This window comes from Oncorhynchus keta, unplaced genomic scaffold (genome assembly GCF_023373465.1).
Source record: "Oncorhynchus keta strain PuntledgeMale-10-30-2019 unplaced genomic scaffold, Oket_V2 Un_contig_5015_pilon_pilon, whole genome shotgun sequence".
Taxonomy (NCBI): Eukaryota; Metazoa; Chordata; class Actinopteri; order Salmoniformes; family Salmonidae; genus Oncorhynchus; species Oncorhynchus keta.
In genome coordinates this window covers 417,242-430,264 of record NW_026288077.1, presented here as the reverse complement: position 1 = coordinate 430,264, position 13,023 = coordinate 417,242, and the positions used below count along the sequence as shown (strand labels likewise).

Sequence of the window (13,023 nt, the reverse complement as noted above, 5' to 3'; positions counted from 1 at the left end):
TGGAGGTTAAACTGTCTATTCTAATAGGGGTTATTGGAGGTTAAACTGTCTATTCTAATAGGGGTTATTGGAGGTTAAACTGTCTATTCTTATAGGGGTTATTGGAGGTTAAACTGTCTATTCTAATAGGGGTTATTGGAGGTTAAACTGTCTATTCTTATAGGGGTTATTGGAGGTTAAACTGTCTATTCTTATAGGGGTTATTGGAGGTTAAACTGTCTATTCTAATAGGGGTTATGGAGGTTAAACTGTCTATTCTAATAGGGGTTATTGGAGGTTAAACTGTCTATTCTAATAGGGGTTATTGGAGGTTAAACTGTCTATTCTTATAGGGGTTATGGAGGTTAAACTGTCTATTCTAATAGGGGTTATTGGAGGTTAAACTGTCTATTCTTATAGGGGTTATTGGAGGTTAAACTGTCTATTCTAATAGGGGTTATTGGAGGTTAAACTGTCTATTCTAATAGGGGTTATTGGAGGTTAAACTGTCTATTCTAATAGGGGTTATGGAGGTTAAACTGTCTATTCTAATAGGGGTTATTGGAGGTTAAACTGTCTATTCTAATAGGGGTTATTGGAGGTTAAACTGTCTATTCTAATAGGGGTTATTGGAGGTTAAACTGTCTATTCTAATAGGGGTTATTGGAGGTTAAACTGTCTATTCTTATAGGGGTTATTGGAGGTTAAACTGTCTATTCTAATAGGGGTTATTGGAGGTTAAACTGTCTATTCTTATAGGGGTTATTGGAGGTTAAACTGTCTATTCTAATAGGGGTTATGGAGGTTAAACTGTCTATTCTAATAGGGGTTATTGGAGGTTAAACTGTCTATTCTAATAGGGGTTATTGGAGGTTAAACTGTCTATTCTAATAGGGGTTATTGGAGGTTAAACTGTCTATTCTAATAGGGGTTATTGGAGGTTAAACTGTCTATTCTAATAGGGGTTATTGGAGGTTAAACTGTCTATTCTAATAGGGGTTATTGGAGGTTAAACTGTCTATTCTAATAGGGGTTATTGGAGGTTAAACTGTCTATTCTGTCTATAGGGGTTATTGGAGGTTAAACTGTCTATTCTTATAGGGGTTATTGGAGGTTAAACTGTCTATTCTAATAGGGGTTATTGGAGGTTAAACTGTCTATTCTAATAGGGGTTATTGGAGGTTAAACTGTCTATTCTTATAGGGGTTATTGGAGGTTAAACTGTCTATTCTAATAGGGGTTATTGGAGGTTAAACTGTCTATTCTTATAGGGGTTATTGGAGGTTAAACTGTCTATTCTTATAGGGGTTATTGGAGGTTAAACTGTCTATTCTAATAGGGGTTATTGGAGGTTAAACTGTCTATTCTTATAGGGGTTATTGGAGGTTAAACTGTCTATTCTTATAGGGGTTATTGGAGGTTAAACTGTCTATTCTAATAGGGGTTATTGGAGGTTAAACTGTCTATTCTAATAGGGGTTATTGGAGGTTAAACTGTCTATTCTTATAGGGGTTATTGGAGGTTAAACTGTCTATTCTTATAGGGGTTATTGGAGGTTAAACTGTCTATTCTAATAGGGGTTATTGGAGGTTAAACTGTCTATTCTTATAGGGGTTATTGGAGGTTAAACTGTCTATTCTTATAGGGGTTATTGGAGGTTAAACTGTCTATTCTTATAGGGGTTATTGGAGGTTAAACTGTCTATTCTTATAGGGGTTATTGGAGGTTAAACTGTCTATTCTTATAGGGGTTATTGGAGGTTAAACTGTCTATTCTAATAGGGGTTATTGGAGGTTAAACTGTCTATTCTTATAGGGGTTATTGGAGGTTAAACTGTCTATTCTAATAGGGGTTATTGGAGGTTAAACTGTCTATTCTAATAGGGGTTATTGGAGGTTAAACTGTCTATTCTAATAGGGGTTATTGGAGGTTAAACTGTCTATTCTAATAGGGGTTATTGGAGGTTAAACTGTCTATTCTAATAGGGGTTATTGGAGGTTAAACTGTCTATTCTAATAGGGGTTATTGGAGGTTAAACTGTCTATTCTTATAGGGGTTATTGGAGGTTAAACTGTCTATTCTAATAGGGGTTATTGGAGGTTAAACTGTCTATTCTAATAGGGGTTATTGGAGGTTAAACTGTCTATTCTAATAGGGGTTATGGAGGTTAAACTGTCTATTCTAATAGGGGTTATTGGAGGTTAAACTGTCTATTCTTATAGGGGTTATTGGAGGTTAAACTGTCTATTCTAATAGGGGTTATTGGAGGTTAAACTGTCTATTCTAATAGGGGTTATTGGAGGTTAAACTGTCTATTCTTATAGGGGTTATTGGAGGTTAAACTGTCTATTCTAATAGGGGTTATTGGAGGTTAAACTGTCTATTCTAATAGGGGTTATTGGAGGTTAAACTGTCTATTCTAATAGGGGTTATTGGAGGTTAAACTGTCTATTCTTATAGGGGTTATTGGAGGTTAAACTGTCTATTCTTATAGGGGTTATTGGAGGTTAAACTGTCTATTCTAATAGGGGTTATGGAGGTTAAACTGTCTATTCTTATAGGGGTTATTGGAGGTTAAACTGTCTATTCTTATAGGGGTTATTGGAGGTTAAACTGTCTATTCTAATAGGGGTTATTGGAGGTTAAACTGTCTATTCTTATAGGGGTTATTGGAGGTTAAACTGTCTATTCTTATAGGGGTTATTGGAGGTTAAACTGTCTATTCTAATAGGGGTTATGGAGGTTAAACTGTCTATTCTAATAGGGGTTATTGGAGGTTAAACTGTCTATTCTAATAGGGGTTATTGGAGGTTAAACTGTCTATTCTAATAGGGGTTATTGGAGGTTAAACTGTCTATTCTAATAGGGGTTATTGGAGGTTAAACTGTCTATTCTTATAGGGGTTATTGGAGGTTAAACTGTCTATTCTAATAGGGGTTATTGGAGGTTAAACTGTCTATTCTAATAGGGGTTATTGGAGGTTAAACTGTCTATTCTTATAGGGGTTATTGGAGGTTAAACTGTCTATTCTAATAGGGGTTATTGGAGGTTAAACTGTCTATTCTTATAGGGTTATTGGAGGTTAAACTGTCTATTCTAATAGGGGTTATTGGAGGTTAAACTGTCTATTCTAATAGGGGTTATTGGAGGTTAAACAGTCTATTCTAATAGGGGTTATTGGAGGTTAAACTGTCTATTCTAATAGGGGTTATTGGAGGTTAAACTGTCTATTCTTATAGGGGTTATTGGAGGTTAAACTGTCTATTCTAATAGGGGTTATTGGAGGTTAAACTGTCTATTCTAATAGGGGTTATTGGAGGTTAAACTGTCTATTCTAATAGGGGTTATTGGAGGTTAAACTGTCTATTCTTATAGGGGTTATGGAGGTTAAACTGTCTATTCTTATAGGGGTTATTGGAGGTTAAACTGTCTATTCTAATAGGGGTTATTGGAGGTTAAACTGTCCATTCTTATAGGGGTTATTGGAGGTTAAACTGTCTATTCTTATAGGGGTTATTGGAGGTTAAACTGTCTATTCTAATAGGGGTTATTGGAGGTAAACTGTCTATTCTAATAGGGGTTATTGGAGGTTAAACTGTCTATTCTAATAGGGGTTATTGGAGGTTAAACTGTCTATTCTTATAGGGGTTATTGGAGGTTAAACTGTCTATTCTAATAGGGGTTATTGGAGGTTAAACTGTCTATTCTAATAGGGGTTATTGGAGGTTAAACTGTCTATTCTTATAGGGGTTATTGGAGGTTAAACTGTCTATTCTAATAGGGGTTATTGGAGGTTAAACTGTCTATTCTAATAGGGGTTATTGGAGGTTAAACTGTCTATTCTAATAGGGGTTATTGGAGGTTAAACTGTCTATTCTTATAGGGGTTATTGGAGGTTAAACTGTCTATTCTAATAGGGGTTATTGGAGGTTAAACTGTCTATTCTTATAGGGGTTATTGGAGGTTAAACTGTCTATTCTAATAGGGGTTATTGGAGGTTAAACTGTCTATTCTAATAGGGGTTATTGGAGGTTAAACTGTCTATTCTTATAGGGGTTATTGGAGGTTAAACTGTCTATTCTAATAGGGGTTATTGGAGGTTAAACTGTCTATTCTTATAGGGGTTATTGGAGGTTAAACTGTCTATTCTATAGGGGTTATTGGAGGTTAAACTGTCTATTCTTATAGGGGTTATTGGAGGTTAAACTGTCTATTCTAATAGGGGTTATGGAGGTTAAACTGTCTATTCTAATAGGGGTTATGGAGGTTAAACTGTCTATTCTAATAGGGGTTATGGAGGTTAAACTGTCTATTCTTATAGGGGTTATTGGAGGTTAAACTGTCTATTCTAATAGGGGGTTATTGGAGGTTAAACTGTCTATTCTAATAGGGGTTATTGGAGGTTAAACTGTCTATTCTTATAGGGGTTATTGGAGGTTAAACTGTCTATTCTTATAGGGGTTATGGAGGTTAAACTGTCTATTCTTATAGGGGTTATTGGAGGTTAAACTGTCTATTCTAATAGGGGTTATGGAGGTTAAACTGTCTATTCTAATAGGGGTTATGGAGGTTAAACTGTCTATTCTTATAGGGGTTATGGAGGTTAAACTGTCTATTCTAATAGGGGTTATTGGAGGTTAAACTGTCTATTCTAATAGGGGTTATTGGAGGTTAAACTGTCTATTCTAATAGGGGTTATTGGAGGTTAAACTGTCTATTCTTATAGGGGTTATTGGAGGTTAAACTGTCTATTCTAATAGGGGTTATTGGAGGTTAAACTGTCTATTCTAATAGGGGTTATGGAGGTTAAACTGTCTATTCTTATAGGGGTTATTGGAGGTTAAACTGTCTATTCTAATAGGGGTTATGGAGGTTAAACTGTCTATTCTAATAGGGGTTATTGGAGGTTAAACTGTCTATTCTAATAGGGGTTATTGGAGGTTAAACTGTCTATTCTTATAGGGGTTATGGAGGTTAAACTGTCTATTCTAATAGGGGTTATGGAGGTTAAACTGTCTATTCTTATAGGGGTTATTGGAGGTTAAACTGTCTATTCTAATAGGGGTTATTGGAGGTTAAACTGTCTATTCTAATAGGGGTTATTGGAGGTTAAACTGTCTATTCTTATAGGGGTTATTGGAGGTTAAACTGTCTATTCTAATAGGGGTTATTGGAGGTTAAACTGTCTATTCTAATAGGGGTTATGGAGGTTAAACTGTCTATTCTTATAGGGGTTATTGGAGGTTAAACTGTCTATTCTAATAGGGGTTATGGAGGTTAAACTGTCCATTCTTATAGGGGTTATTGGAGGTTAAACTGTCTATTCTTATAGGGGTTATTGGAGGTTAAACTGTCTATTCTTATAGGGGGTTTTGAGGTTAAACTGTCCATTCTTATAGGGGGTTATTGGAGGTTAAACTGTCTATTCTTATAGGGGGTTATTGGAGGTTAAACTGTCTATTCTAATAGGGGTTATTGGAGGTTAAACTGTCTATTCTAATAGGGGTTATTGGAGGTTAAACTGTCTATTCTAATAGGGGTTATTGGAGGTTAAACTGTCTATTCTTATAGGGGTTATGGAGGTTAAACTGTCTATTCTAATAGGGGTTATGGGAGGTTAAACTGTCTATTCTTATAGGGGTTATGGAGGTTAAACTGTCTATTCTAATAGGGGTTATTGGAGGTTAAACTGTCTATTCTAATAGGGGTTATTGGAGGTTAAACTGTCTATTCTAATAGGGGTTATTGGAGGTTAAACTGTCTATTCTAATAGGGGTTATTGGAGGTTAAACTGTCTATTCTAATAGGGGTTATTGGAGGTTAAACTGTCTATTCTAATAGGGGTTATTGGAGGTTAAACTGTCTATTCTAATAGGGGTTATTGGAGGTTAAACTGTCTATTCTAATAGGGGTTATTGGAGGTTAAACTGTCTATTCTAATAGGGGTTATTGGAGGTTAAACTGTCTATTCTAATAGGGGTTATTGGAGGTTAAACTGTCTATTCTTATAGGGGTTATTGGAGGTTAAACTGTCTATTCTAATAGGGGTTATTGGAGGTTAAACTGTCTATTCTAATAGGGGTTATTGGAGGTTAAACTGTCTATTCTTATAGGGGTTATGGAGGTTAAACTGTCTATTCTAATAGGGGTTATGGAGGTTAAACTGTCTATTCTTATAGGGGTTATGGAGGTTAAACTGTCTATTCTAATAGGGGTTATGGAGGTTAAACTGTCTATTCTTATAGGGGTTATTGGAGGTTAAACTGTCTATTCTTATAGGGGTTATGGAGGTTAAACTGTCTATTCTAATAGGGGTTATGGAGGTTAAACTGTCTATTCTAATAGGGGTTATTGGAGGTTAAACTGTCTATTCTAATAGGGGTTATTGGAGGTTAAACTGTCTATTCTAATAGGGGTTATTGGAGGTTAAACTGTCTATTCTAATAGGGGTTATTGGAGGTTAAACTGTCTATTCTAATAGGGGTTATTGGAGGTTAAACTGTCTATTCTTATAGGGGTTATTGGAGGTTAAACTGTCTATTCTTATAGGGGTTATTGGAGGTTAAACTGTCTATTCTAATAGGGGTTATTGGAGGTTAAACTGTCTATTCTAATAGGGGTTATTGGAGGTTAAACTGTCTATTCTAATAGGTGGTTATTGGAGGTTAAACTGTTATTGGAGGTTAAACTGTCTATTCTAATAGGGGTTATTGGAGGTTAAACTGTCTATTCTAATAGGGGTTATTGGAGGTTAAACTGTCTATTCTAATAGGGGTTATTGGAGGTTAAACTGTCTATTCTTATAGGGGTTATTGGAGGTTAAACTGTCTATTCTTATAGGGGTTATTGGAGGTTAAACTGTCTATTCTAATAGGGGTTATTGGAGGTTAAACTGTCTATTCTTATAGGGGTTATTGGAGGTTAAACTGTCTATTCTAATAGGGGTTATTGGAGGTTAAACTGTCTATTCTAATAGGGGTTATTGGAGGTTAAACTGTCTATTCTTATAGGGGTTATTGGAGGTTAAACTGTCTATTCTTATAGGGGTTATTGGAGGTTAAACTGTCTATTCTTATAGGGGTTATTGGAGGTTAAACTGTCTATTCTTATAGGGGTTATTGGAGGTTAAACTGTCTATTCTTATAGGGGTTATTGGAGGTTAAACTGTCTATTCTTATAGGGGTTATTGGAGGTTAAACTGTCTATTCTAATAGGGGTTATTGGAGGTTAAACTGTCTATTCTAATAGGGGTTATGGAGGTTAAACTGTCTATTCTTATAGGGGTTATTGGAGGTTAAACTGTCTATTCTTATAGGGGTTATTGGAGGTTAAACTGTCTATTCTTATAGGGGTTATTGGAGGTTAAACTGTCTATTCTTATAGGGGTTATTGGAGGTTAAACTGTCTATTCTAATAGGGGTTATTGGAGGTTAAACTGTCTATTCTAATAGGGGTTATTGGAGGTTAAACTGTCTATTCTGGAGGTTAAACTAGGGGTTATTGGAGGTTAAACTGTCTATTCTTATAGGGGTTATTGGAGGTTAAACTGTCTATTCTTATAGGGGTTATGGAGGTTAAACTGTCTATTCTAATAGGGGTTATTGGAGGTTAAACTGTCTATTCTTATAGGGGTTATTGGAGGTTAAACTGTCTATTCTTATAGGGGTTATTGGAGGTTAAACTGTCTATTCTTATAGGGGTTATTGGAGGTTAAACTGTCTATTCTTATAGGGGTTATTGGAGGTTAAACTGTCTATTCTTATAGGGGTTATTGGAGGTTAAACTGTCTATTCTTATAGGGGTTATTGGAGGTTAAACTGTCTATTCTTATAGGGGTTATTGGAGGTTAAACTGTCTATTCTAATAGGGGTTATTGGAGGTTAAACTGTCTATTCTAATAGGGGTTATTGGAGGTTAAACTGTCTATTCTTATAGGGGTTATTGGAGGTTAAACTGTCTATTCTTATAGGGGTTATTGGAGGTTAAACTGTCTATTCTTATAGGGGTTATTGGAGGTTAAACTGTCTATTCTTATAGGGGGTTTTGAGGTTAAACTGTCCATTCTTATACGGGGTTATTTGGAGGTTAAACTGTCTATTCTTGTGGGGGTTATTGGAGGTTAAACTGTCTATTCTTGTGGGGGTTATTGGAGGTTAAACAGTCTATTCTTGTAGGGGTTATTGGAGGTTAAACTGTCTATTCTTATAGGGGTTATTGGAGGTTAAACTGTCTATTCTTATAGGGGTTATTGGAGGTTAAACTGTCTATTCTTGTGGGGGTTATTGGAGGTTAAACTGTCTATTCTTATAGGGGGTTATTGGAGGTTAAACTGTCTATTCTTAGAGGTTATTGGAGGTTAAACTGTCTATTCTTATAGGGGTTATTGGAGGTTAAACTGTCCATTCTTATAGGGGTTTATTGGAGGTTAAACAGTCTATTCTTGTGGGGGTTATTGGAGGTTAAAGCCCACACTGATATAGTGTAGATGCTAGAGTGTGTTGACAGTCTGACTGATTCACACCCTCAGTGTCTTATCTTCACCATCAGATAGTGTTGTAAAAGGAAACACTCCACAGAGAGATGGGTCTCTCACACACACACACACACACACACACACACACACACACACACACACACACACACACACACACACACACACACACACACACACACACACACACACACACACACACACACACACACACACACACACACACACACACACACACACACACACAGACTATCTCTCTCACACACATAGACTACACTGCCGGGACAAGGAGGTGGGTCACTTTAGCCATAAGGAGTAAGGATGGTGCTGTGTTGGTTTGGACAGAGAGAGAAGAGCAGACTGGCTAAACTGTTTCCCCTGGAGGGACCACACACACACACACATACACACACACACACACACACACACACACACACACACACACACACACACACACACACACACACACACACACACACACACACACACACACACACACACACACACACACACACACACACACACACACACACACACACACACACACACACAGAGAGAGAGAGAGAGACAGAGAGAGAGAGACAGAGAGAGAGAGAGACAGAGAGAGAGAGACAGAGAGAGAGAGACAGAGAGACCTCTCAGCTTCCCTATCAAATCTAAAAATCTCAAATAGAAAACCGAAGAAAATTAACAATAATGACAAATGGTTTGATGAGGAATGCAAAAATCTAAGAAAGAAATTGAGAAACCTGTCCAACCAAAAACATAGAGACCCGGAAAACCTGAGTCTACGCCTTCACTATGGTGAATCACTAAAACAATACAGAAACACACTACGGAAAAAGAAGGAACAGCATGTCAGAAATCAGCTCAATGCAATTGAAGAATCCATAGACTCTAACCACTTCTGGGAAAATTGGAAAACACTAAACAAACAACAACACGAAGAATTATCTATCCAAAATGGAGATGTATGGGTAAACCACTTCTCCAATCTTTTTGGTTCTATAACAAAGAACAAAGAGCAAAAACATATACATGATCAACTACAGATCTTAGAATCAACTATTAAAGACTACCAGAACCCACTGGATTCTCCAATTACATTGAATGAGTTACAGGACAAAATAAAAACCCTCCAACCCAAAAAGGCCTGTGGTGTCGATGGTATCCTCAATGAAATGATCAAATATACAGACAACAAATTCCAATTGGCTATACTAAAACTCTTTAACATCATACTTAGCTCTGGCATCTTCCCCAATATTTGGAACCAAGGACTGATCACCCCAATCCACAAAAGTGGAGACAAATTTGACCCCAATAACTACCGTGGAATATGTGTCAACAGTAACCTTGGGAAAATCCTCTGCATTATTATTAACAGCAGACTCGTACATTTCCTCAATGAAAACAATGTACTGAGCAAATGTCAAATTGGCTTTTTACCAAATTACCGTACAACAGACCATGTATTCACCCTGCACACCTTAATTGACAACCAAACAAACCAAAACAAAGGCAAAGTCTTCTCATGCTTTGTTGATTTCAAAAAGCCTTCGACTCAATTTGGCATGAGGGTCTGCTATACAAACTGATGGAAAGTGGTGTTGGGGGTAAAACATATGACATTATAAAATCCATGTACACAAACAACAAGTGTGCGGTTAAAATTGGCAAAAAACACACACATTTCTTCACACAGGGTCGTGGGGTTAGACAGGGATGCAGCTTAAGCCCCACCCTCTTCAACATATATATCAACGAACTGGCGCGGGCACTAGAAAAGTCTGCAGCACCCGGCCTCCCCTGCTAGAATCCGAAGTCAAATGTCTGCTGTTTGCTGATGATCTGGTGCTTCTGTCACCAACCAAGGAGGGCCTACAGCAGCACCTAGATCTTATGCACAGATTCTGTCAGACCTGGGCCCTGACAGTAAATCTCAGTAAGACCAAAATAATGGTGTTCCAAAAAGGTCCAGTCACCAGGACCACAAATACAAATTCCATCTCGACACTGTTGCCCTAGAGCACACAAAAACTATACATACCTTGGCCTAAACATCAGCGCCACAGGTAACTTCCACAAAGGTGTGAACGATCTGAGAGACAAGGCAAGAAGGGCATTCTATGCCATCAAAAGAAACATACATTTCAACATACCAATTAGGATTTGGCTAAAAATACTTGAATCAGTCATAGAGCCCATTGCCCTTTATGGTTGTGAGGTCTGGGGTCCGCTCACCAACCAAGACTTCACAAAATGGGACAAACACCAAATTGAGACTCTGCACGCAGAATTCTGCAAAAATATCCTCCGTGTACAACGTAAAACACCAAATAATGCATGCAGAGCAGAATTAGGCCGATACCCACTAATTATCAAAATCCAGAAAAGAGCCATTAAATTCTACAACCACCTAAAAGGAAGCGATTCACAAACCTTCCATAACAAAGCCATCACAAACAGAGAGATGAACCTGGAGAAGAGTCCCCTAAGCAAACTGGTCCTGGGGCTCTGTTCACAAACACAAACACACCCTACAGAGCCCCAGGACAACAGCACAATTAGACCCAACCAAATCATGAGAAAACAAAAAGATAATTACTTAACACATTGGAAAGAATTAACAAAAAACAGAGCAAACTAGAATGCTATTTGGCCCTACACAGAGAGTACACAGCGGCAGAATACCTGACCACTGTGACTGACCCAAAATTAAGGAAAGCTTTGACTATGTACAGACTCAGTGAGCATAGCCTTGCTATTGAGAAAGGCCGCCGTAGGCAGACATGGCTCTCAAGAGAAGACAGGCTATGTGCTCACTGCCCACAAAATGAGGTGGAAACTGAGCTGCACTTCCTAACCTCCTGCCCAATGTATGACCATATTAGAGAGACATATTTCCCCCAGATCACACAGATCCACAAAGAATTCGAAAACATATCCAATTTTGAAAAACTCCCATACCTACTGGGTGAAATTCCACAGTGTGCCATCACAGCAGCAAGATTTGTGACCTGTTGCCACGAGAAAAGGGCAACCAGTGAAGAACAAACACCATTGTAAATACAACCCATATTTATGCTTATTTATTTTATCTTGTGTCCTTTAATTATTTGTACGTTGTGTATGTATATATATATGTATATATATATATATATATATAATATGTGTGTGTATATATATATATATATGTGTGTATATATGTGTGTATATGACCCTATATGAGAAGACAGGCTATGCTCACACAAAATGAGATGGAAACTGAGCTGCACTTCCTAACCTCCTGACAGAGACCATATTAGAGACACATATTTCCCTCAGATTACACAGATCCACAAAGAATTTGAAAACAATCCTGAGATCAACTCCTATATCTCCCTGAGTGTGCATCACAGCAGCAGACCTGAGAGAGAGACAGTGAAGAGAGAGTACATCATTACAACACTCTATATATACATATGACAATTGAAATGATTCTTTTGAAACTTCTGAGTGTAATATTTACTGTTAAACCATAAAAAATTATTTCACTTTTGAGCTTTGGCAGAGACCAATAAAGAGAGAGAGAGAGAGAGAGAGAGAGAGAGAGAGAGACAGAGAGACAGAGAGAGAGAGACAGAGAGAGAGAGAGAGAGAGAGAGAGAGAGAGAGAGAGAGAGAGAGAGAGAGAGAGAGAGAGAGACAGAGAGACAGAGAGAGAGAGGAGAGAGAGAGAGACAGAGAGAGAGAGAGAGAGAGAGAGAGAGAGACAGAGAGAGAGAGAGAGAGAGAGAGAGAGAGAGAGAGAGAGAGAGAGAGAGAAGATATGTATATATATATATATATATATATATATATATATATATATATAATATGACATTTGTAATGTCTTTACTGTTTTGAAACTGTTGTATATGTAATGTTTACTGTTAATTTTTGTTGTTTTTCACTTTATATATTCACTTTGTATGTTGTCTACCTCACTTGCTTTGGCAATGTTAACACATGTTTCCCATGCCAATAAAGCCCTTGAAGAGAGAATTGAATTGAATTGAGATTGAGAGAGAGAGAGAGAGAGAGAGAGAGAGAGAGAGAGAGAGAGAGAGAGAGAGAGAGAGAGAGAGAGAGAGAGAGAGAGAGAGAGAGAGAGAGGAGGAGGAGAGAGAGAGAGAGAGAGAGGGAGGGAGAGGGGGCTATGGAGAGAGAGGGAGACATTGGGAGAGAGAGAGGGATGGATAGGGGGAAAGGGGGGCTATGGAGAGAGGGGGAGACGTGGGGAGAGAGAAAGGGAGGGAGGGAGAGGGGGGCTATGGAGAGAGATGGAGATGTGGGGAGAGAGAAAGGGAGGGAGAGGGGGGCCATGGAGAGAGACATGAGGAGAGAGAGAGAGAGAGAGAGGTTTACAGAGAGAAGGGGATGAAGAGATATAGAGAGAGGGGTATGGGATTGGTGCCAAGAGAGAGAGAGAGAGAGAGAGAGAGAGAGAGTGTGGGATTGGTGCCAAGAGAGAGAGAGAGAGGGGAGAGAGAGAGAGGTTTGGGATTGGTGCCAAGAGAGAGAGAAAGAGG

The 13,023-nt window shown here is 38.1% G+C and overlaps 1 long non-coding RNA gene across 1 annotated transcript; it reads left to right on the top strand.

Annotated features, from left to right (window-relative positions):
• Nucleotides 1-484: 484 nt before the first annotated feature.
• Nucleotides 485-7,631, top strand: LOC127925065 (uncharacterized). The gene is made up of 3 exons (XR_008119620.1): nt 485-783; nt 4,180-4,448; nt 7,553-7,631. It is a non-coding gene; the product is annotated as an uncharacterized LOC127925065 (long non-coding RNA).
• Nucleotides 7,632-13,023: the final 5,392 nt, after the last annotated feature.